Source organism: Zalophus californianus, chromosome 14 (assembly GCF_009762305.2).
Source record: "Zalophus californianus isolate mZalCal1 chromosome 14, mZalCal1.pri.v2, whole genome shotgun sequence".
Classification (NCBI taxonomy): Eukaryota; Metazoa; Chordata; class Mammalia; order Carnivora; family Otariidae; genus Zalophus; species Zalophus californianus.
The window spans coordinates 72,134,590-72,160,139 of record NC_045608.1 but is presented as its reverse complement, the minus strand read 5'-3'; the positions used below and the strand labels follow the sequence as shown (position 1 = coordinate 72,160,139).

The window sequence follows — 25,550 nt, the reverse complement described above, 5'->3', positions numbered from 1 at the left end:
ATCTGGAGGATAAAGAATTATCTAAACATCCAGACAGAAAAATCAAAATCAAAACAATCTGTATGAGGTAAGGGGGAATCAGATGCCCGTATAATAATATCCAATGTTGGAAGACAATGGAGCAATATTACCCAAGAATATTATACATGAGCCTTTCTATGCAAAGCCACTTTCTCAATTACGAAAGTACTCAGAAAATACAGCTTGCTCTCTGTTTCTTTGTTGCTTTCTTTCTTTTTTAAAAAAAATACAGCACTTTCTAACATAAGTCTGACAACAAAATCCAGGCAATTAAGAGTACCATCAAAATAAAAAGTTAGACATTCTGATGAATGTGATGAATATTGATAATAACTCTATACAGAAATAAAATAAATACAATGAAAATAAGATTACTGAAGAGACTTCAACTGTTATAACCTGAGGAAGAGACAACCAACATTATAACTACCAAAATCAAAAGGTGGGGAATGAGAGGTGAGTGAGAACGCTAATCCTGCTGTGAAGGCATTCCTGCCTTCATGGCAGGAATTTAATCTGTTCTGCCCTTAAAGTAAACATGAATTTACAAAGACAAAATGAATACCTAGAGCTGCATGACATTGTCATAAATGTATTTCTACCTAACCACTGAACTATTCATGTACATAGAAGGGTGTATGGGATACTGAGACTTGAGAAGATATTTAATTCAAATGAATTATTTTTACAAAATTTATAGAGTGATTTTTTAAAAACATTTTTTTAAAAGATTCTGGAAGCAAATATTCCAAGACATTACAGTAGTTATAGATGAATGGGTATATCTTCTTTCCTTGCTAAAAATTTCTAATGATTAAAAAGATAACTGAAAATCTATCTTCTGAAAGAACTTACCACCATAGCTTTAAATAGTAGAATCCACTGGAAATTCTAAGAGCTTGCATAAATGGCACATATGATAAACATATTTATCCTCTTTTTTTAAAAAATCATACTTCTCCACTGGGGCTTAGAAAAACTTTAGAGGAACTTGTTGCAGGTGACAAGAATACATCAACCCTTAAGGGAAATCATGGGGAGGAAAAAGCAATGCAAGGTTTCCTACCTCAAATTTGCTGAAGGGAGACTATTTACAGAATGACTTACGAAAACCGCTGTATGGGAGCAAGAACAGTCAGAACTCTGACTCCTGACTCTCGTCCTACTGTAGGGTGATAAGGACACTGAGCAATTAACTGAGCTTTTCTTGACTTCAGTTTCTTAGTTTGAAAACTTAGCAGATTGAATGGAATACCTATTTTCAAATTCTTTGGAATTCCTTCAAGTGTACCGGGGAGGGGATGGTTGTGTTACTCCCCAACCCTGTAATCTCTTCAAGGAAAAAAGGACCATGTTGACCAACTATAAATACTGAGCTTCTGTATTAACTGAAAGCTGCATGAGAACATTTTCTGCTGCTAAAACAAAGAAAGTAAATCATCCCCAAGCTTTTTTCCCACTTTAAAATTTTGTGATTCTAACACAAGAGTATATATGGCTATTCCAATGCTGTTCAGCATGAACAGTTTATACAGAGTTGATTTAGCAAAGAAAGAACAGGGAAAATAAAGTTGTCAGTTTGCTTTTTATTCTGCCACTAAAATAATATTTGGCTAGCATTAATGCATTGCTTGAAACAATAAATACCAACCTAAGGGTCTCATAAAAATCACAGAAAGTGACTCAAAGGCAGGTCAAGGGTAATTAGTTCAATGCCTTGCTGCAAAATGACAGTATTCCTTTCATAGTAACACTTACAAATGACTTATTTTTAAGATTACTTGGTAAAAGAGTCCTTCCAGCATGATTATATTCTAATTTTGAGACTTTATCTGCCTTTTTCATTCCTGCATTTTGGCCTCAAGAGACCTTACCTCCCTACAGATAAGACAAAACTCTATGGTAATCTCACTGCTTTATAAGTGTGGATATCAGGAACCATGGGAAAAACGTGTGTGTGTGTGTGTGTTTGTGTGTGTGTGTGTGTTTTAGGATTCATAAAATCTTACCACATGGACAACCCATATAAACTGGAATGGCCTCTTACATAGTAAATGAAAACACTCTTTTTGAACATTGTGCCTGATATTTAAAAACTAAGAAGGAATGCTTATAAAGTTTGTGTGCAATTCATAGTGCTAAGTTGAACTTAAAAACTCAGATTTCATTAAATTCATCTCAGTTGGGAAGAACTAATATTAAAATATAATGTATTAAGGGCAAATAATAAAGGCATGCATTAGAATAAAAACAGCAAAATCTACTCCATATTGAACAGAAGTATATATCAAAAAGGATCTAGGAATTTTTGTTGACTCCTAAGACCTCTAATCTTTGAAACCTGCCCTGGGTCTTAACACTTTATGCAAGTTACCCTGCATACCATAAACAAATACACATATGTATGTGTACACATATGTGTATGTGTGTGTTAAGGAATATTTGGCTAACTTTATCACCTGGTATCTGGCAGTCAGTGCCAGGGTAACAATTTGTTACCCTAAATATCCTCTTCTATAACTAATACTCTTTAAACCTCAGGGAAACACTTCTTCATTGCCTCCCCTCTACTCACCAAATATAAGAGCCAAAATGTAAGGTTAAGAAGTGCTGTGTTCTTACCTTTTTGTCTTTGTATTTCATGGTAAAATCTTGTTACACACAAAAGCTCATTGGGAAATAGTTAGAAAGAGAAGCTTGAGGAAATATCTTATGCAATTCTCCAAATATTACAGAATCCTTCCTTATCCCTTCTCATTCCTAGAAGTATTTGCATATTTTACTTACCATATGACTCATCAGTTAAAAGCAAACTGGGTAGAAAGCTTATACTCCATCCATTGATTCTGATTAAAAAAACATATGTGCTTTTCAGAAGCTTTTAAAAAGTTCTTGGTATATTTTTCATAGTTCTCATACATATTTGCTTCATGTTTGTTCTCATATATACATTTAATTCTTGTTCGTTTGCCAAACATAAAAAATCATAAAAATCAACACAAGTCTTTACTTCATGATTAACAGCTATATATGCCTATATTCTCTAGCCAGATATATGCCCTTGAATGCTTTTATACTCACTGATAAGCTTGTAACAAAAGTGCAACCTGAAATCTAAACATTCTTTCTGCTTTTATGTACATATTTTTTTAAGAGCTGATACAAACTTTCTGCATTGTGGAAAAAATAAATCAATCAAATTACAAGTCAATTTATAAGTTACATAGAAAGATCCATTTTTTATTTGTTTTTGCTTTTTCAATAAACCCAAACTTCAGGTAGAATAGAAATGTAAGCTGTGAGTACCTTGAGGCTAGAACTGTACCTAATTATTTACTAATTTATATCCTAAAACATAATGAATGATGAATACATGCTGATTTGATTGACTGATTGATTGACGGGAGCCATAAAGTATCTTATAGAGATGTAGTTCCATCCCTTACATGTTACATGGAGAAATTAAGGATAAATAACATTTCTATGGCATAACACAGCTCATAAATATCAAAAGCAGTATCAGGGAGTGCCTGGGTGGTGCAGTCAGTTAAGTGTCTGACTCTTGATTTTGGCTCAAGTCATGATATCAAGGTCATAAGATCAATCCCCGAGTGGGGGTTGCATGCTCAACATGGAGTCTGCTTGAGATTCTCTCTTTCCCTTCCCTCTGCCCCTCCCCCTGCTCTCTCTTTCAAATAAATAGATTAATTAAAAAAAATAAAAAGCAATATTAGAGCCCAAGATTCCTGAATTCTAACCAATGGCCTTTCCTTTTACCAAACTACATTTAAAATACATTATCAATTACTGATTCAATTTTATTGCTGGTGATCAGTCAGTTCAAATTTTCTCTTTCTTCCTGCTTCAGTTTTGGTAGGTTATATTTCTAGGAATTTATCTATTTCTTCTAGGATGTCCAATGTGTTGGCATATTTTTCATAATCTCTTAAAATCTTTTGTATTTCTGTGGTGTCGGTTGTTATTTCTTTTCTTTCATTTGTGATTTTGTTTGTGTCTTCTCTCAGTCTCTTTCTCTTTTGTTTTTATGAGTCTAGCTAGAGGTTTATCAATTTTTGATCTTTTCAAAGAACTAGCTCCTGGTTTCATTGATTTTTTTTGTTTGTTTCTATATCATTTCTTTTTTTAAGATTTTATTTATTTATTTGAGAGAGAGAGCACCAAGTAGAGGGGAGGGGCAGAGAGACAAGCAGGCTCCCCACTGAGCAGGGAGCCCAATGTGGGGCTGGATCCCCGGACCCCAGGATCATGACCTAAGCCAAAGGCAGATGCTTAATCAACTAAGCCACCCAGACACCCCTATATCATTTATTTCTGTTCTAATCTTTATTATGTCCTTCCTTCTGCTAGTTTTGGATTTTGTTTGTTCTATTTTTCTAGCTCCTCTAGGTGTAAAGTTAGGCTGTTTACTTGAGATTTTTCTTGCTTCTTGAGGTAGGCTTGTATTGCTATAAACTTTCTTCTCAGATCCACTTTTGCTGCATCACAGAGATTATGCACCATTCTGTTTTCATTTTTCTCCATGTAATTTTTTATTTCTTCTTTGCTTTTTTTGATTGACCCATTCATTGTTTAGTAGCATGTTATTTAACTTCCATGTATTAATGTTTTCCACAGATTTTTTCCTTGTGTTGGATTTCTAGTTTCGTAGTGTTGTGTTCAGAAAAGATGCATGGTATGACTTCGATCTTTGTGAATTGGTTGAGACTTCTTTTGTGATCTAATATGTGATCTACTCTGGAGAATGTTCCATGTGCACTTGAGGAGAATGTGTATCCTGCTCGTTTAGAACTGAATGTTCTGAATGTATTTGTTAAATCCATCTGGTCTAGTATGTCATTCCAAGTCACTGTTTCCTGTTGATTTTCTGTTCGGATGATCTGTCCACTGATGTGAGGTATTAAAATCCCTTACTATTAGTTCTTTTATGTTTGTTGTTACTTCCTGTTATGCTTGCTATTAGCCGTTATGTACTTGGGTTCTCCCATGTTTAGTGCATAAATACTTGCAATTATATCTTCTTACCAGATTGACCCCTTTATTATTATATAGTGTCCTTACGTTTTGTTACAGTCTTTATTTTAAAGTCTGCTTTGTCTAAGTATTGCTACCCCAGCTTTCTTTTGACATCCATGGGCAATGACAAATGTTTCTGTATCCCTTCAATTTCAGTCTGCATGTGTCTTTAGGTTTGAAATGCTTCTCTTGTGGGCAGCATGATGGGTCTTATTTTTTTTATCCATTTCGTCATCCTATGTCATCAGAAAAACTCCCAACAAACAAAAGTCCAGAACCAGATGGCTTCACAGGTGAATTCTACCAAACATTTAAAGAAGAGTTAATATCTACTTTTCTTAATCTGCTCCAAAAAATAGAAGAGGAAGGAAAACTTTCAAATTCTTTCTATGAGGCAAGCATTACCCTGATACCAAAACCAGATAAAAATGCCACAAAAAAAAAAAAAAAAGAGAACTACAGGCCAATATCTCTGTGAACATAGATGCAAAAATCGTCAACAAAACATTGGCAAACCGAATCCAACAATACACTAAAAAAAAAAAAAAATCATTCCCCATGATCAAGTGGGATTTATTCCTGGGATATGAGGGAGGCTCAATATTCACAAATCAATCAACGTGATACATCACCTCAATAAGAGGAAGGATAAAAACCATATGATCATTTCAATAGATTCAGAAAAAGCATTTGACACATCTATTCATGACCTTCAAAGTAGGTTTAGAGGGAACATACCTCAACATAATAAAAGCCACATATGAAAAACCCACAACTAACATCAATCTCAATAGGGAAAACTGAGAGCTTTTCTCCTAAGGTCAGGAACAAGACAAGGATGTCCCCTTCCACCACTTTTATTCAATATAGTACTGAAGTCCTAGCAACAGCAATCAGACAACAAAAAGAAATAAAAGGCATCCAAATTAGTAAGCAAGAAGTAAAACTTTCACTATTTGCAGATGACATGATACTATATACAGAAAACCCTAAAGACTCCACCAAAAAACTACTAGAACTAATAAATGAATTCAGCAGTCACAGGATACAAAATCATTGTACAGAAATCTGTGGTATTTCTATACACTAATAATGAAGCAACAGAAAGAGAAATTAAGAAAACAATCCCATTTACAATTGCACCAAAATAATAAGATACCTAGCAATAAACTTAACCAAAGAGGTGAAAGACCTGTACTCTGAAAATATAAAACATGGTTGAAAGAAAGTGAAGATGACAGAAATGGAAAGACATTCCATGCTCATGGATTGTAAGAACAAATATTGTTAATGTTTATACTACCCAAAGCAATATACACATTTAATGCAATCCTGATCAAAATACCAACAGCATTTTTCACAGAACTAGAATAAACAATCCTAAAATCTGTATGGAACCACAAAAGACCCTGAATAGCCAAAGCAATCTTGTAAAAGAAAAACAAAACTAGAGGTATAACAATTCCAGACTTCAAGTTATATTACAAAGCTGCAGCAATCCAAACAGTATGCTACTGGTACAAAAATAAACACATAGCTCGATGGAACAGAATAGAAAGCCCAGAAATAAAGCCCCAATTATATGGTCAATTAATCTTTGATAAAGGAGGCAAGAATGTGCAATGGAAAAAAGATAATCTCTTTAACAAATGATGTTGAGAAAACTGGACAGCAACATGCCAAAGAATGAAACTGGACCACTTTCTTACACCATACACAGAAATAAACTAAAAATGGAGTAAGGACCTAAATGTGAGACCTGAAATAAAAAATCCCAGAAGAGAGGACATGTAGTAATTTCTCTGACATTGGCCAAAACAATGTCTTTCTAGATATGTCTCTGGAGGCAAGGGAAACAAAACCAGAAATAAACTATTGCACAGTAAAAGAAACAACCAACAAAACTAAGACTACCTACTGAATGGGTGAAGATATTTGCAAATGAGGTATCTAATAAAGGGTTAGTATCCAAAATACATAAAGAAATACTTAAACTCAACACCTAAAAAACAAATAATCCAATTAAAAATAGGCAGTAGACATGAACAGACATTTCTCCAGAAATATACAGATGGCCAACAGACACAGGAAAAGATGCTCAGTATTATTCATCATTGGGGGAATGCAAACCAAAACCACAATGAGATATCACTTCGTACCTGTCAGAATGAGTAACATCAAAATCACAGGGAACAACAAGTGTTGGCAAGGACGTGGAGAAAAAGGAACCCCCATGCACTGTTGGTAGGAATGCAAACTGGCGCAACCACTGTGACAAACAGTATGGCGGGTCCTCAAAAAATTAAAAATAGAACTATTATATGATCAAATAATTCCACTCCTGGGTACTTACTCAAAGAATACAAAAACATTAATTTGAAAAAAAAATGCCCCCTTATGTTATTGTGATATTATTTACAGTAGCCAAATTATGGAAATAGCCCAAGTGTCCATCAATGGATGAATGGATAATGAAGATGTGATATATATGTGTGTGTGTGTGTGTGTGTGTGTGTCTGTGTGTGTCTGTGTATACACACACACATACATACAATGAAATGTTACTCAGCCATAAAAAAGAATGGAGTCTTGCCATTTGCAACAACAGGACTGGAGCTAGAGAGTATATGTCAAGGGAAATAAGTCAGTCAGAGAAAGACAAATACCGTATGATTTCATTTATATGTGGAATTTAGGAAATAAAACAAATGAAGAAAAAAAGAGACAAACCAAAAAACAGATTCTTAACTATAGAAAACAAACTGATGGTTACCAGAGGGAAGGTGGGTGGGGGAAATAGGTGAAGGGAATTAAGAGTACAATTATCTTGATGAGCACTACGTAACATATAGAAGTGTTGAATCACTATACTGCACACCTGAAACTAATATAACACTGTATGTTAACCACACTGGAATTAAAATAATTAAAAAAATACATATCAGGTAAGTTATCAAAGTATTTCAATGGCCTATACAATCACTTCATGATTTCTGGACAGGGAAAATGTACATTTCCCCTTTTTTTATCCCAACTAAAATAGAGACTATCTTCCTTTGCCTTATACAACAAGCAAACATGGAAGGCAAATGATATCAACTCCAAAATTCTCCTCTGTCATGTTTTTTTTTTTTTAAGATTATTTATTTATTTATTTGACAGAGAGAGAGACAGTGAGAGAGGGAACATAAGCAGGGGGAGTGGGAGAGGGAGAAGCAGGCTTCCTGCCAAGCAGGGAGCCCGATGTGGGGCTCGATCCCAGCACCCTGGGATCCTCTGGGATCATGACCTGAGCTGAAGGCAGACGCTTAATGACTGAGCCACCCAGGTGCCCCTCTCCTCTGTCATGTTTTTAAGATGCTTGCTTCCCAACAATATTACTTACTGTTATGTCTATATGTAGGTTTTTTGGTTTCATTTTCAAATGCAATTCTTTTTTATTAATTCTTCAATATGTCATAATATGAATAGGCAAGAACAATAATACTGAGCTCTTCACAAAATGTATTTGAAGCTGTCAGTACTATTACCTATTCTATTCAGAAAACTTTCAGAATTTGTTGGTTCAGTTCAAGCTTGTCCTGCCCTCAGCTAGGCAATTGCAAACACAGTACCTGCACGGAGATGAAGGGGTTAAATGGCATCATAAAATAGTGAGTAGATGGCGGTGATACAGAGGAATAGTAGGGGTGGAATCTTAGTTATCCACATAATGACTGTTTACTAAAATTTGGTAGTACAAAAGCATCTAATATAGAGTAAAATTAGAATAATGAAACCATTAATGTACATGATTTGGGAATAAACTATCTAAAACGCAACTCTGCCATTTGGTGGTATAGCATATTCTTCTTAAGTAAAGTCAGCTTGAAATTTAAGCTAGGCAAATCACTTTCAAAGTTCTCCTTTGGCAAGGGAAACTCACAAACTGTTCTGAAATTTCAAGGCTATTCAAAAGGGCAATTTCATTGGTTATGTCAATAACTGATTTGCTTACTCAAGGAACTCTGCTTTAAAGAAGAAAATGTCTGATGAGAAGTAGTCTCCAAAGATATCCTCCTGGTCTTCCTGCTTTTTATTTTTTTTAATTTTTTAAAATTTTTTATTGTTATGTTAATCACCATACATTAAATCATTAGTTTTTGATGTAGTGTTCCATGATTCATTGTTTGTGCATAACACCCAGTGCTCCATGCAGAACGTGCCCTCTTTAATACCCATCACCAGGCTAACCCATCCCCCCACCCTCTTCCCCTCTAGAACCCTCAGTTTGTTTTTCAGAGTCCATCGTCTCTCATGGTTTGTCTCCCCCTCTGACTTATTCCCCTTCATTCTTCCCCTCCCGCTATCTTCTTCTTCTTCTTTTTTTCCTTAACATATATTGCATTATTTGTTTCAGAAGTACAGATCTGTGATTCAACAGTCTTGCACAATTCACAGGGCTCACCATAGCACATACCCTCCTCAATGTCTATCACCCAGCCACCCCATCCCTCCCACCCCCCACCACTCCAGCAACCCTCAGTTTGTTTCCTGAGATGAAGAATTCCTCATATCAGCGAGATCATATGATACATGTCTTTCTCTGATTGACTTATTTCACTCAGCGTAACACCCTCCAGTTCTAGCCACGTCGTTGCAAATGGCAAGATCTCATTCCTTTTGATGGCTGCATAATATTCCATTGTGTATATATACCACGTCTTCTTTATCCATTCATCTGTCGATGGACATCTTGGCTCTTTCCACAGTTTGGCTATTGTGCACATTGCTGCTATAAACATTGGGGTGCATGTACCCCTTCGGATCCCTACATTTGGTCTTCCAGCTTTTTAAATCTTTTCTTCAGCATTCTCACCTCCTGAACCTTTGCACCTTCATTGCTAAATGGATGACCACCATATTTAATTCTGGTTTATCTCATGAGTCCCACATTTACGACTAACTCGTTGCTGTTTGCAATTCTGTGTTTCTGTCACTTCAAACCCACCACTGGCCAGCATTGCTAGCTCCTCCATTAGGTGCTCCCATAGCCACCCAAGCATTTATTACAATGTGTTTTCGTGATCTAGGTCTCCTCCTCCTCCTCCTCCTCTTCCTCCCTCCCTCTCCACCCCTCTTTCTTTCTTTCTCTCATTAGTGTAGTAGCTCCCAGAGGGAGTAAATTATGTTGTTTATTTCTATATCTGCAGAGTCTGGGCCAAGTTCTACAACATTATAGCAGCTTCATAAAGGTCTACTAAATTGAATTAAATGCAATATTTATCAAGCTTTAGCTGGCATAAGAGTTGCTTGGTGTGCTTTTAAACACACACACTCCTTGGCTTCTTGACACCAACAGCGCCATGTTTTCAGTGGGACGCAGGAACACTTTTTAACTCCTATGTGATTTTTGATTTGGTGAATTATTAGATCACACTTTGGGGAACTCTGGTTTCATGGAATACAGAGAACTAGAATTCTTACCAATTAGTTGGCATTTTGATTAAGTTCTTCATTAGCAAAACTGGCTTTTTACCAAGATTCAGTGAGCTAATACATGGAAAGCACTTAGCAGAGTGTCTAGCACATAGTAATTGTTTAATAAACTGTAGCTATTATATCTTATTAAATCTATTGCCCCGTTTTACCTCTGTCATTCAGCTTATCTATATTTTTTACCCTTGATTTTTTTTCTTTCTTTGATATACTGCATTTAATCACTGTCAAACTTTGCCACTTCATCTCGGTAATATCTGCTGTCTTTTTGCTCTCTCTACTGTTATTGCCATTACTTTGGCAATCCAATTTAACTTACTTTAGCAAATGTTCCTGGAGTACCTGCATGTTAGGAATTGTGTTAGGGACCAAGGATGCAAGGACCATGGATATGCCCTCAAGGAATGGATAGTCCAATAGGGAAGAGGAGGAACATAATTTTAAAATCCACATGGTGTGATCATTGCTATAGCAGAAAAGCAGTAGGTACACTGGAACATTAAAAAAAAAAAAAAAAAAGGATCCACCGGAGTTGACAATTTTGATGTCCCCCATGATGAGAATCTGATATTCTCTGGGCTCCCACCAAATAAGAGAAGATAGAATGACTGATAATCCATGCCTAAGATAGAAAACTGTGGAGGTGAGACCTTAGGGGACACAGCAGGGAGAGCCTGCACTGTGGCATGGGCATAAGTGGGATCAGAAAGCCCTTTCCAATCTCTACCACAATGTGGAGTTGGTATAAACAGTTTGGGAACCAAGCCTACACCTCCAACAAACAAAAATCACAAATATGAACCAAATATTGTCTCCATTCCCTCTAAGAATATAACTGGCTAGGAAATCACAGTATGGATCTTCATCTGGCCAATATTCTTTATTGATGATCAAGATTAAGTGACATAGAACATTCAAAGATGGAGCTTTGTAATTCCCACCTTTTGAAACTATAAAAAAATGGCAGGATTTGTATAAATATTCTCATCTGCATGGAAAAATAGTAACTGGAGGGTACATGTCTGAGAACAAAACTTATAAGTTAATTCCTTAGAATTGCTATCATCCAGAGACTTGAATGTTAAAATATTATACACCAGTAAAAGTGTAAATGTAAAGTTTGATCATTGGACTTTGGAAGAAAAAAACTCCCACATTTCTGGAAGCTACAGACATAGACATTCTACAATAAATCTATCCAAAAGCCTCTAAGACTAATGGGACGCATGCAGGATGGAATGGATCAGTTACAAAGCTCTCTGTTTCAGTGATCTCAACATTTCTTGAAGATATTTTTTTCCCCTGAAGTGACAGCTGATTAGGTGAGAAACAACTGTATCCTCAGAAATGTCATATTTTCTAATACAAAGTATCCTTCTTTATATGCTTAAATTTTTAAAAAATGTGTTTCTACGGATTCAGAGAATAGTCCCACCTCCACCAATTGGCTGACCTCTGTCAACATCTCATCCAAATGATGCTGTGTGAATCTTACTTTAATGGTATTGAAAGGCAGAGTTTTGGATGGTTGAAAGAGCCCAAGATGAATAATCACACAGGCAACTGTTGGTCAGAATTCTGCCCTTGCCACTCAGTGGCTATGGGATTTTGGGTCAATTAATTCACCTCTCTTGGGTCTCAGCCTCTATCTGTAAAATGAGCATACTAATATCTATCTAATGGAGATTATTTTGAGGGTAAGAGAAAACCATATAAAGCTTCTGCCCTAAATATAATACATAGGTGGTATGGGCTGAATGTTTTTGTCCCCCTCCCAAATTCATATATTAGAAGCCCTAACCTCCAAAGTGATGATATTTAAAGATAGAAATTTTGGAAGGTAATTTGATTTAGATTAGGTCATGAGGATGGGGCCCTCATGATGGGATTAGCAGCCTTATAAGAAGAGGAGGACAGGCGGATCTCCCTCTCTCCACTCACACACACATACACACACACACACTCATTCACAGAAAAGAGGTGATATGAACACATGGCAAGATGGTGACCATCTGTAAGCCAGAACCAAGAACCAAATCTGTTGACATCTTGATCTTGAAACTCTCAGCCTCCAAAACTATGAGAAATAAATGTTTGCTATTTAAACCACCCACTCTATGGTATTTTGTTATTGCCACTCAAAATAAGACAATATGAATTATTATACATATATTATTAATACCAGTAATAACCAGAATCCTAAAATATAAAAATTAAAGAGAACTAATAGATCACCTGTCCCAATTTCCTAGCCTTACAAATGAGAACATGGAGAACAAGGTCTCATCTATTACTCTGTTTTATCCTTTGCAGTGTAGATTAGTGCCTTATAAATAGTCACTAAAATATCTGTTGACAAGGAAATGAGTGCATGCATGAATCAAAAAATAATAGCACTAAATGTTGATAATGAGCTCAAATTTATTTGTTTTTTCTTTGGGATTGCACCACCTGGCCATCTTTGGAGATAGATCTGTTTCCAGGGGTGGGACTCTGACAATGTTTATTTGTCCTTTGTTTCTTCTTTTTCTTAGGTAGCCTCCACTTCTCACCTTTTCTAAGTGCTGAACATTATAGAATATTTTCACACAACTTTCTTTTATTTAATCTTTTTAAAAAATCCTTCCAAGTGTTCTTATGAGTTCTAATTTACAGGTGAAGAAAGTGAGGCTCATGGTGGCTAAATGAATTCCTCCGTATTGTGAACCCATAAGTGGAGAGCTGGGATGAGGCCCCAGTCTTCTTGACTTCAAAGGTCATGTTTTCAAATAGCACCATGTGGTCTTTTACTTTATCAGAGGTTACATTTGTTGCTACCTATCCTTTGTACTTTTTTTTTTTAAGATTTTATTTATTTATTTATTTAGAGTGTAAGCAGGGGGAGGGACAGAGGGAGAGGGAGAGAGTGAATCCCTCAAGCAGATTCTGTGCGGAGTGCTGAGCCTGACGTGGGGCTTGATCTCATGACTCTGAGATCATGACCTGAGCCGAAATCCAGAGTCGGACGCTCAACTGATTGAGCCACCCAGGTGCCCCTTCTTTGCATTTCTATACCAGCATGGTTCATTCCCTGTGAATTGGCAAATTTTAAGAGTTCAGCCTTTTAAGTAACACCTTCCTATAATCAACTCAAGGCATATGATAAAGACTCTTAAGAGACCAGGAGGCAAAGATGAAAAGAATAAGAGAATACAATAATAGAAGACTGTGTAAACACTGTTCATGACGATAAAAAAAACAGTCATCTCAGGTTTCACGTTTTTCTGGCACCTTCATGCAGATGTAGTGCTATATTAAAGGACAGATGAAAGTCCACTGGTTAAGTGGGTGATATATGTTGTTTCTTTCCGTATCCATGCTTATTTCCAATGGAGTCCCTCTCAGGTTTTTTTCTTCAACTCAATGCCAGTTCGCTTATTCTCAAAATTTTCCTGGGTGGACTGGATGCCATTTGTACCTCAATCTAAATAAGAATGCAAAGAAATCAAATCCAGGGATGGCTGCACTTGAAGTTACTCTCTAACTGTAGCATGGGACTATTTAGGCATCTTTGATTAAGTTGGCAATGCTTCTTTGAGCAAAGGGTCTTCTCTGATGCCCCCCACCCAATCATTTACTCTGTCTAAACAGAATGTCAGCTTTGTTGTTAAAACTGGTAAAAATAATTCTGTTTGCTGAGTCTTGAAGGATTGATATGGACCCTGATCTACTACCTGCTTGAAAAATACTCATGCCCCTGCTACCTTGAAAATGCATTCAAGTTTGGACTAATCTTTATCTTTCCAAGGAGCTGAAGGATTCAATTGCACCCAAGATGGGAAGCAATGCTTGAAAGAACTCATCTCCCAGACTCTAAAACCTATTTTTCAAACAGAGATATTCACTTCTAATATTGCTTACACCAAATGCTCTGAACCCTTCTTTATCCATTTCAATTTCTGCTGTCTCAAGTTTTCCTTCTCCACGCACAATTAAGGAGCAGATAGGAGGCTAGGGACACATACTGAATAAAAGATTCACCAGTGTCTTCACCAGTGATTCAGAAAGTTTCTAAAATAGAATACTTATGTAGGCTATTAACAAACACAAATAACACCAGTGTAGATGTAAAATCTGATGTAAGTTGAATTTATAATATAGTCAGTTTTGCTATAATGAGACATATGTGCTTGTCAAAAAATTACCATGCTATAAAAAAGTGATAGAAGGAGTGTTATCTGAAATCAGATAGAAAGTTGTAATATCAGATATGGATAGGTGTGGTTCAGAATACATATGGTGAACTAAGGTAACTAGTAGATTGCTGAGTTTTGCATTCCTAGTTTGGATTAGTTCAGCTGGGCACAGTTTTCTCTATTCATCTATCATCTCCTGCAGATGAAAGCATGTATAGGAAAATGCAAACTCTTTATGCTCAAATTGTTCCAAATATATTGATTACCTTGGAACAAGTTCACTTTTTCAGAACAAGCATTATAGCTCAATTCTACCAGAAATTATGTAGATACATTTCCTGATCGATTTGGGTAAAGATTTTTGGAATCTTTAGTATCTTCTCAAAAACATGTTTTTCTTTGGTACAGATACAAAGTGCTTGTAAGGTTGAAATGAAAGAGACGCCATTATATAATTCTGAAAGAAAGATAAATTGACATTATTTTCTAATAAGGTTATTTTGTAAGATGTATAAAGAGTTCTTTTTAGGACTAGAGATATGTGTATTCTCTTTCACTAAGTAATCCAGCATGTAGGAATGTAGCCTATGGAAATGAGCAGAGTTGGAGACAATGATTTATGAACATGGGTGTTCACTGAAGTATTATTTGTAACAGTGAAATATTAAATGCTCTAAGTAAAGAATGGCTAAACAATGACCCCTCCACCTCCCCCCAAAAAAAAGATTTGCAGGAAAAAGTTCAGGCTAATGATGTATTTTTCTAAAAATCTGTATACAATTTTGGTGAAAGTTCTAGGAATGAACACCATGGAAATGATTAGGCCAATGTAAAAAAAAGTATGCATAGGGATGTTCATTACTATTACTTACACAGGTAAAATAATGAATGAAATATATGTTACAATGACTGGATTACTTAAATCAATTATGAATGAATATAAAGCCACTAAAAATTATACTGTTACCTGTAAAGGCTGCCTAGTATTCCGTTGTACAAATGTACCAAAGAATGGAAGTATCCCCATTATTGTTCATTTATGTTGTTTACGGCTTCCCTTATATTGTTAACAGGTTCCTCTTTGAGCAAGAATATAAGCATATTTGAGAGACAAATCTTGAGCTTTTGAAATCCCCTAAATTATAACTATATTGAATTTTGAATTATAAGATAAATTTAATTCCATTTACCAAATAGTACTGGAGAGTCTAATTATATCAATATTGACCAGATAACACTGCAGATAGTGAAATGAAGACTCTTCAGACCAGATCTAAAATCATGATCTTAATGCTCTGCTCTCATCACTGTTCTAGGTACTAGAGATGCAATAGAAAACAAAATAAATAAAGTTCCTGTCAGGAGGCTTACATTCTACTTTAGTAAGATAGAAAATAAAATGAGTGGGACGTCTGGGTGGCTCAGTAGGTTAAGTTCATGACCTTCTACTCAGGTCATGTTCCCAGGGTCCTGCGATCCAGCCCCGTGTTGGGCTCCCTGCTCAGCGAGGAGCCTGCTTCTCCCCCTCCCTCTGCTGCTCCCCCGGCTTGTGCTCTCTCTCTCTGTCAAATAAAAAAAATCTTTAAAAAAGAAAAGAAAAGAAAATGAGTGATGGTTAAGAGTTACAAAACAAAAACAAAACACAACAGTATGTAAACAAGGAAAGGAAGTCTGAAGAGTCTTGTGGGAGATTGAGAAGGACTAGCTAGTTTAGTGAGAAGGGAGTATTTATGGGGCAGTAACACCCGAGGGAAAGGGAACAGCGAAGATTGAGGCAGGCGTGTGCTTAAACACCAACAGTGACTGCAGCCTGCGTGACTAAAGAAGCATGAGGAAGGGGAAGGAGATGAGCTCACAGAGATGAGATCTCTCAGGCCATACTGAGTATTTTAAGGGCTTTGGCTTCCACTCTGATAGAGTGAGGAAAGTATCAACAAGGTTTGAGCAGAGAAGTAACCTACTATGTCTTAGATTTACCGGGATGACTCTTAAGAATAGAAGGTACAGGACGAAGGGCAAAACTAAGAAAGTCAATGAGGAGGCTGCTGCAGCAGGCCAGGGTGGCAGCTCCAGATTCTGACTACATTTCCAAGTTAGAGCCAACAGGGTTTGTGGATAAACTGGAGGTGAGTTGTGAGGGGGAAACAAAAAACAATGTTGCAAGTGACTGTGGTTTTTTGGCCCATACAACTAGAATGATGCACTTGGTATGTATGGAAATGGGAAGATTCTGGATCGGGAGGCTGTGTGGAGAGATGAAAAATGCAGCCTGTAAGATGTCTGTTGGACATCTAAGGAGAGTATGTGTGAGTCTGAAGCTTAAGGGAAGAGTTCTGGGACAGAAATCAACAATTAAAAAGGTTAAAAAACCTTTTAACAATATAGGGGAAACTGGAAACAACATAAATGAACAATAATGGGGATACCTCCATTCTTTGGTACATTTGTACAACAGAATACAAGGCACCCTTTACAGAACAGTATAATTTTTAGTGGCTTTATATTCATTCATAATTGATTTAAGTAATCCAGTAACTGTAAGTTGTTAGATACATAGATAGTATCAAAAGCCAAGAGACTGGTGGATATCATCTAGGTAGCAAAAGACAAGAGGTGTGAGAACCGAGAAGTGGGAAAATTCATCATTTGGCATCAGGGAAATGAGCTAAAACTAATAAGGAGATTGAAAAGGAGTGTCCAGGGGCACCTGGGTGGCTCAGTCAGTTAAGCAGTCAACTCTTTTTTTTTTTTATTTTTTTATTGTTATGTTAATCACCATATATTACATCATTAGTTTTTGATGTAGTGTTCCATGATTCATTGTTTGTGCATAACACCCAGTGCTCCATGCAGAACGTGCCCTCTTTAATACCCATCACCAGGCTAACCCATCCCTCCACCCTCCTCCCCTCTAGAACCCTCAGTTTGTTTTTTGGAGTCCATCGTCTCTCATAGTTTGTCTCCCCCTCTGACTTATTCCCCTTCATTCTTCCCCTCCCGCTATCTTCTTCTTTTTCTTTTTTCTTAACATATGTTGCATTATTTGTTTCAGAAGTACGGATCTGTGATTCAGCAGTCTTGTACAATTCACAGCGCTCACCATAGCACATACCCTACCCAATGTCTATCACCCAGCCACCCCATCCCTCCCACCCCCCACCACTCCAGCAACCCTCAGTTTGTTTCCTGAGATGAAGAATTCCTCATATCAGTGAGATCATATGATACATGTCTTTCTCTGATTGACTTATTTCACTCAGCGTAACACCCTCCAGTTCCAGCCACGTCGTTGCAAATGGCAAGATCTCATTCCTTTTGATGGCTGCATAATATTCCATTGTGTATATATACCACGTCTTCTTTATCCATTCATCTGTCGATGGACATCTTGGCTCTTTCCACAGTTTGGCTATTGTGGACATTGAGCGGCCAACTCTTGATTTTAGATCAGGTCATGATCTCAGGGTCCTGGGATCAAGCCTAGTGTTGGGCTCTGTGCTCAGCGAGGAGTCTGCTTCAGGATTCTCTCTCTCCCTTTCCATCTCCCTCTGCCCCTCCCCCCATTTGCTGACATGCTCTCTCTCTCTCTCTCTTTCTCTAAAATAAATAAATCTTTTAAAAAAAAAAGAGTGTCCAGTGAGGTGTCCTAATAGAGATATGAAGACTGAGTTTTAGGAAGGTGTGTGTGTCAGCCATGTTTGGCAGTAAAAGAAAGCTACAAAGGAATAAGGTGATACCTGAAGGTAATGTGGGTTCTTTTTTTGTTTTTTATTTTTGTTTTTGTTTTTTTGAGATAGGAGAAAGAGCACATTTGTGTGTTGGTTGGAAATGATCTAGCAGACCAGGGAAAAAAATAGATGATGCAGAAAAGAGAGAGGACAATTCCTGAAGCAATTCTTTAGGTACTCAAGAAGCGATGGAACCAGTGCATATATGGAGGGGTGAATGTTAGGTCTGCTTATATAGAAGGAAAGCAAACAATGGAGCAAAACGTTGGTCTGATAAATGTAGACTACATGGATGTTCTCTTCTGGTGGCTTCTGTTTTGTTAGTGAAATGGAAAGCAACATCATTAGCTGAGATTGGGGTAGGAAAGAGGTAGTGAATGAATAAGGAGAAAAGGTTACCTTGTGAAATAGTTTTACAGGCACGTGGGAGATCAAATGGAGTGGGGGAATGTGGGCAGATCGCCAAGCACCATTAAAGCCCACTTGAAGCTGGCAGTCACCATAATGAAGAGAGACCAGTCAACAAGGTCCTGCATTTTTTTCCAGTCATGTTTGGCTTCAGGAATTCAAGGGCAGAATGGGTTAAAATCAGGTTTAACTGGGTTGTGTTTTGCCAGTTGAGTTCCTTCATCATGCTGCACTTGAAGCTTTCTCTACCCATAATTTTGTTTTATTTCTATAAGGCATTATATAACCTTTTGGGTAAAGTCAGTGTAGGAGTCTTCAGTTACTTGCTACAGAATGAGTCCTAACTTTATTGGAGACTGTCTTTTATAACTGGATGTAAGACATACTAAAGGAGAGAGTTCTCAACTCATTAAGAGGCCTCTGTGAGGAACGAGGTATGCCATTAGATGTTTTAAGACACTATGTGGTTTGCTGAGAAAAGTCAGACTTAGAGCCAGAGGGAGTTTTCTGGAAGAGTTACCATTTCCTCCTCAAGTCTGACTGGAATGGCAAGGTTCCTTCGTTATTATTAACCTCTTTCCCCGGCATTCAGCTTCAGTGCTAAAAATTCTGCTGAGAAAAGAATTCTTCATGTTCTGTGCACTCTGTACCCTGAAACTCCTTCAGTAGCCCATGGAACACTAGATTTTTATTCCTAAAGGGTGACTATGGGCATGTTTTTCTGACCTATTTTTCCATATGAATGCAAAAGTATTATACGTGGGAGCTTGAGATTTCCCTATTTCCACCAATATAAAATAGGACTATAGATTCCTAACTCCTAGAAATATTTTCACATCAAAGACAATGCACCTATACATTCAATTATTCTTCAAAATGAATTCATGCCATGCATGCAAACTATGTTTCTCAAAACACAAATAACCCCATATATCATGAGAGAAAGTTTAGATCAGTAAGTGCCTGTATCACATCCAAAAACTGACAACAGGAAAATCAAATGGAAAAAATACACACTTGGTCTAACTATTGGCGAGGAAATTATCTTTCTCTCAAGTAAAAGAGCTTCTCTAATATGCTTTCTTTTCTTTCTATTCCTCCTGAAAAGAAATTTATACAGAGAAAATCAGAAGCAATTATGCCTATTTCTTTCTCTCTCTTTGGTTCTACTAGGCTTTCCCCCGCCCCCCAATTTGGGGAGGGGGATTCTAAGTCTTTGCAGCTTTAAAAAAAAATTCTGAAAAGACAAAAGTGTGTGTGTGTGTGTGTGTACATATATATATGTACAGATATATATATACACACACATATATATAGTATATATATAGTATATATATTATATACTATATATATAAACATATAGTATATATATACATAAATATATGTATATGTATATAGTATATGTATATATAGTATACATATACATATTATATATATATATATATATATATATATATATATATATATAGTATATAATTGCTCTGTGATAACATTTTCTTTTGGTATCCAAACAATAGGAAAGTTTGTGGCTGACCTCCAAAACAGGATATATGTATTTCACAAAATAACAGTGTCTGCCATCAGCTTGCATATTTACTAGAATATCACATTCTTTTATCCCCAAAGCAATTCCACAAAGAACATTGAATTGTCCTTTATTGAAAAACAGCTTAACAGGGGTGCCTGAGTGGCTCAGTTGGTTAAGAATTCGAGTCTTGATTTCAGCTCAGGTCATGATCTCAGGCTCCTGAGATTGAGCCCCTGTGTCAGGCTCCACTTTCAGTGCTCAGCGGGGAGTATGCTTAAGATTCTCTCCTTCTCCCTCTGCCCCTCCCCCCACTCATGTGTACATGTTGTCTCTCTCAAAAGTAAAAAAAAAAAAAAAGAAAATAGCTTAACAGAAAATTAAAATTAGTTAAACCTGCATACACACACACACCCCTATATACTGATTTACAATTTTCGATATAAGTAAAATATAGTCTGAGGAGTCTAAAACCCTTTAGGAGTTCTTTCTTATCTTTTCACAATAATTTAACCTACTGAAAAAGTTAAATTCTTTTAAAGTAATTTGTTATCTAGAATTATAAAATTTTGGCAAATCCTAACATATGCATGTTATCTTATTTTACCCTGAAACTGTTTTTTTTTAAATACTTATTCTGTAAACCTTAATTTTTTTCTTTACTCAAACTTTATTATGTATTCAAAATTTGAATAAGCCAAATGATTGGAGTCTATGGATATACAGCAAATCAGTCATTACTTTAACAATATAAACAAAATGGAACCTCATCTCTAATACTCTAAGATTTGCACTTTTAGCAACTTTCAACTCCCAAATAATGATATTTCAGGATGAACCAAAGATACTTTTAATCATAAAATTTGGGAGACCCTAATATAATATACCACAGTGTATAATATACACACAGTGTGAAATAGGTTCACAGTGTATCTAGTAGGAAATAATTTCATCAAGATTCTAAAAGATAATATGTCAAAAATGGATTTAAAGAGAGACCCATGACCCAATATACTGGTTATGGAGCCTCATTTGTGGATGTGAGACAACTGTTCAAAAGGGTAATAGATAAAATCCAGGTCCCCTGATTTCTAGTGTGCTGATATATGTCTTCCACTTCATGTGTTTCAATAAAGTTGCTATTGGTAGGCCTCAATGGAATGGAGCAACAATACTGTGCTTTGCTACAAAATATCTTTCCCACTCCTATGATGACTAAAAGTCCCATCAGGAATATCTTTCCTTTGAGTTAGAGTGTGGTATCCACTAAACTTCAACTAGAAAGAAAATGCATACTTTAATTTGAGGACAGCTATTATAACATAGTCTCAGGCTATTACCAAGATAGGGTAGGGACTCATAGCAATAGGTCCAAGCATAGATAAGTTTTGACATAATTAAGAGAATAATATTCCCAGCTCAAAAAAGAGTGCTTCTTGCCACCCATAATATTAATCCTGACTGCCGGACAGAATATTAAAATAGAAATGAAAACAGAAGAGCCCTTGTTCTTTACATCAAAAGGAGCCTTGTTCATTTACTCAGCCACTCAACATTCTTTATTGAGTATCTATTATGTAGAAGAATTTTCTTTGTACTATGGATGTTAATATGGTTAGGAAATATACTGAGATATCAGTGTGTGCTTATATCTCTTGCATTTTTGTCTCTCTTCTCAAAGGCAGCCAGAACTTTGTGGTCCCTGCTTCAATGGGCATAGAGACGGGGTATGATGATTGACTGAAAATCTACATTTCCTAAAGACTACCTCTTTTCTTGTCTTTTGTTTTAAAACCTAAAACTGAATGACTTGTGCTGGACATTCCAACAGGATTGAGGGAGAAAAGGAAGTTCTTGGAGGGTGATGTGAGCCAATCTGGGGGATGGATTTAAGATGCAATATCGGAAAGTCAGTCCTCTGTTCTGGGAAGATGGCAGAATCTGAGAAGTGAATGGCTGCATGAAATATCTACATATGCTAGATTCCAGAGGTCAAGGTTCCCAACTTCAGAAAATATTCCAGTATGCAAATTTAGCACAAAATCAAGGGGGGCACACACCTTTAAGATTCTAGGCAAGCTAGGACAATAACCAACAGTGATCAGGATGGAGCAAATAAATGGACTCTCTCTAAACGTTCTGTCTTAGCAAGTTCCTTGGAGCTGTTGAGTAACCCTACAAGAGGGAAGGAAGCCCATTAATGGCATAGATTAAACAATCCCCTCAACCTAATAGAAAGAGTTTTAAAGTTAATTTGATTTGAGAGAAATAAAGAGATATATTTGTTGTACCTCTGAGTTTGTGTAGGTACACAAAGATAAAGAAGACACAGACACAGTATCTGCCTTCAAGTTATTCACAATCTAATGACAGCAATTGCTTAGAGATAGATAATTTCCATTGAGTATGGTATAGGCTACGTATCAGGCATTTTGATGCTGCTCTGGGTTCATGGAAGAGGTATGATACCCTCTACCCAATGTTAATTTCTACTGCAAATGTACCTAGAAAATGTCTTAGCTGAATGATTTACATATGGCAAATAATAAATGTTTATTTTATTCCATTGTATTAAATTAAGGCAAGTTTCAGGACCTAATGCATTTCTTTCCCCAACCAAGCACTAATATTTGCGAGTTATTTACAGCTATCTAAAAGTCCACATTTGGAGGAATTTTAGTTTATTTCATTATGAATTAATTGAAAAAGACAAGATGTGGCTCAGATGCATTTCCCCCTCCTAATACTAAAGTGAGTTATAACTCAAATGATAGAGGGAAAAAAAAGTGGAACTATTTCCAGGATAAGTAATTTTTTCTAATTCCAAAAATTCTACACTACATGGCTGAACATAATGTGGTATAATGAGAGCCATTTTGGGATTCAATTCCACTGTAGTAATTGTTTTCATCAATGCTGCTCTTTGCAATCACAATGGTAGTAGTGCGGACACGGTAGGTCATTTAGGTAGATTTGGAAATCACAGAACCTCCAGCAGGATTATTTTCTGTTGTTTAATATGGAGACCTATCTTTGTTGGGAGTTTTCATATGAGACAATAAGAAAGGCAATAAGAAATGGTTAAAAATCAACTCTACCAATGATGACTAAAAGAACTAGTAGGCTAAGAAGCTGTGGAAGATTTAAGTCAGCCTAAATTGGAATAATCATTTAAGGATTTTGAGTTTTAACAACTGCCTTACATGACGGATAACAGTACAGCTACATTGTTTCTGGCAAAGGTGTTTGAACAGTATGCATACATAGGATAATTCTATGCAGTGAAAAAACTATTTGTATGATTTTTTTTCTACATTCAGCAATTAAGTAAGGAAAAGAGCCAAGGGCATTTAGTTGGGGAACAGGGGCATCATTAACGGACTAAGAGATAAAAGTGGTTATTAGATATATCTTTAATGCAAGACTAATTTTAATAAAATAATGTAAATTTAAAAGTTGAGAAAGCAAAAAACAAAACAACACAAAAAGTACTGTCGTTAGTTGTACATCAGGCACACTCTAATTTCGATAATAGCATCTCCAATGATCATTTTTGGCATTATTTGTCAGAGTTGAACTTGGCTGGATAGGCAACACAGGCAGTGGGTTTTCTGCAGTCTTATTACTTGGGCACAGTGTATTTCAGGCTGGCTCTCTGGGCTTTGATAAAAATGTCCATTTCCCTTACTGACTGTTCCTATGAGATTACCTTTAAATGATCCTTAATATGTCTTTATCAGTATTCCTAAGTATACACTGTTTTGGCCTCCATGGTTACCTTTGATAATATTAAATTATTAAATAAAATATTTAAATATTAAATTGACAAAATTAATATTAAATGAATGCATCTGTCCTCACCTCACCCCAAAGACCACCTTACTCTCTCGTAAGAAGCCAAGGATCCTGCACTTTATAATGCCTGCTGTCCCTTTGACCAGATTCCCATAGGAGACTGAATGGAAAAATATGAACTGCTTTTGCTGTGAGCCAAAGCTATATGCAGTTTAATACTATCATCAGTATGGAAGGAAGAAGTAGAGCTGTAAAAAAGTCAAAGACTAGAATTGAAAGAGAAAAAAAAGAGGGGAGAGGGAGAGAGGAAAAGCAGACAGAAGAAGATAGAATGAAAATAGTCCTCGTTATGTGGGACTCCGTCAGATGCCCCCAAATACCTACAACACTTACTACAATTTTGCAGAACACTGACTTTTCCTGTGGACCCAATGGACCCAAAGCCTCATTTCCTCTAAGGCCCTCTTGCAGCCATTTCTAGTAGATGGGCATCTATTGTGTTACCTGCTCAGCGCCGGTCCTCTGTTCTCTGGACATTACTCCTTTCCTACTACAGAGATCCTGCCTTCAAAAGGAAATCACCACCTGCCTACAGACCAAAGCATGCAAATTCCCTGTTCAAAGTATAGTTGAATATCCTTAGTGGTACTAAGCAAAGTTGGATTTAATTATTACAAATGTCATCACATTTAAGATTTAAATGTTGCTTTGGAATGTACAGTGATATTTTCAGTTTTTTAGTATGCTGCATGCCTGCTTAAGTGGTAAAAAATAGGGGAGTATTCTATATAAACTATTCTTGAAATGTTTTCTCCCATGTACAGAGAACATCCCATGTAAAATTATAAAGCACCAACACCAGACCAAACATCCCAATCAAAATTCCTCACCACAGTCAAAGCGAAACACTCCAAGTCCAAGGAGTTATAATGAAAGTGAAGAAGAATAGTACTCTGAAATATTAACTGATTTCTCCCACCACCCCCATTACCTTTTGATCCTTTCTGAGTTTGGCTAGCTAGAGAGTACAACATTCATTATCTCAAGGAAGGGATGTTTCAAGTAAAAGCGAAGAAAAGGCTTTGGAGTTTCAGCAGACTAGAAACTCAAGGAGCTCTGGACAGAGGGGAAAAAACAAACAAACCAAACATGATGAGTCTCTCACACTCACTACTGGCTAACCATTCTCCATTGGGTTGGGAAGAACAGAAAATTAGAGGGCAAGAGAAGTTTAGTTATCTTGGATTCTTGTCCACCTGTCCTAAGTACATTGGTCAAGGCTGGATAGTCAGTAGACCTGAAGATGCCATTAGGTTATTAAAGAGGGACAATGCAGTAGCTGCCTTTACAGATCACAGTCAGACAACCGGCTAGAAACAAGGCAGT

The 25,550-nt window shown here is 36.5% G+C and overlaps 1 protein-coding gene across 3 annotated transcripts in view; it reads right to left on the bottom strand.

Moving 5' to 3' along the window:
• DCC (DCC netrin 1 receptor) overlaps nucleotides 1–25,550 on the bottom strand; it is a 1,177,272-nt gene that overhangs the window by 469,745 nt on the left and 681,977 nt on the right. The gene's annotated exons all lie outside the window — the stretch shown is intronic.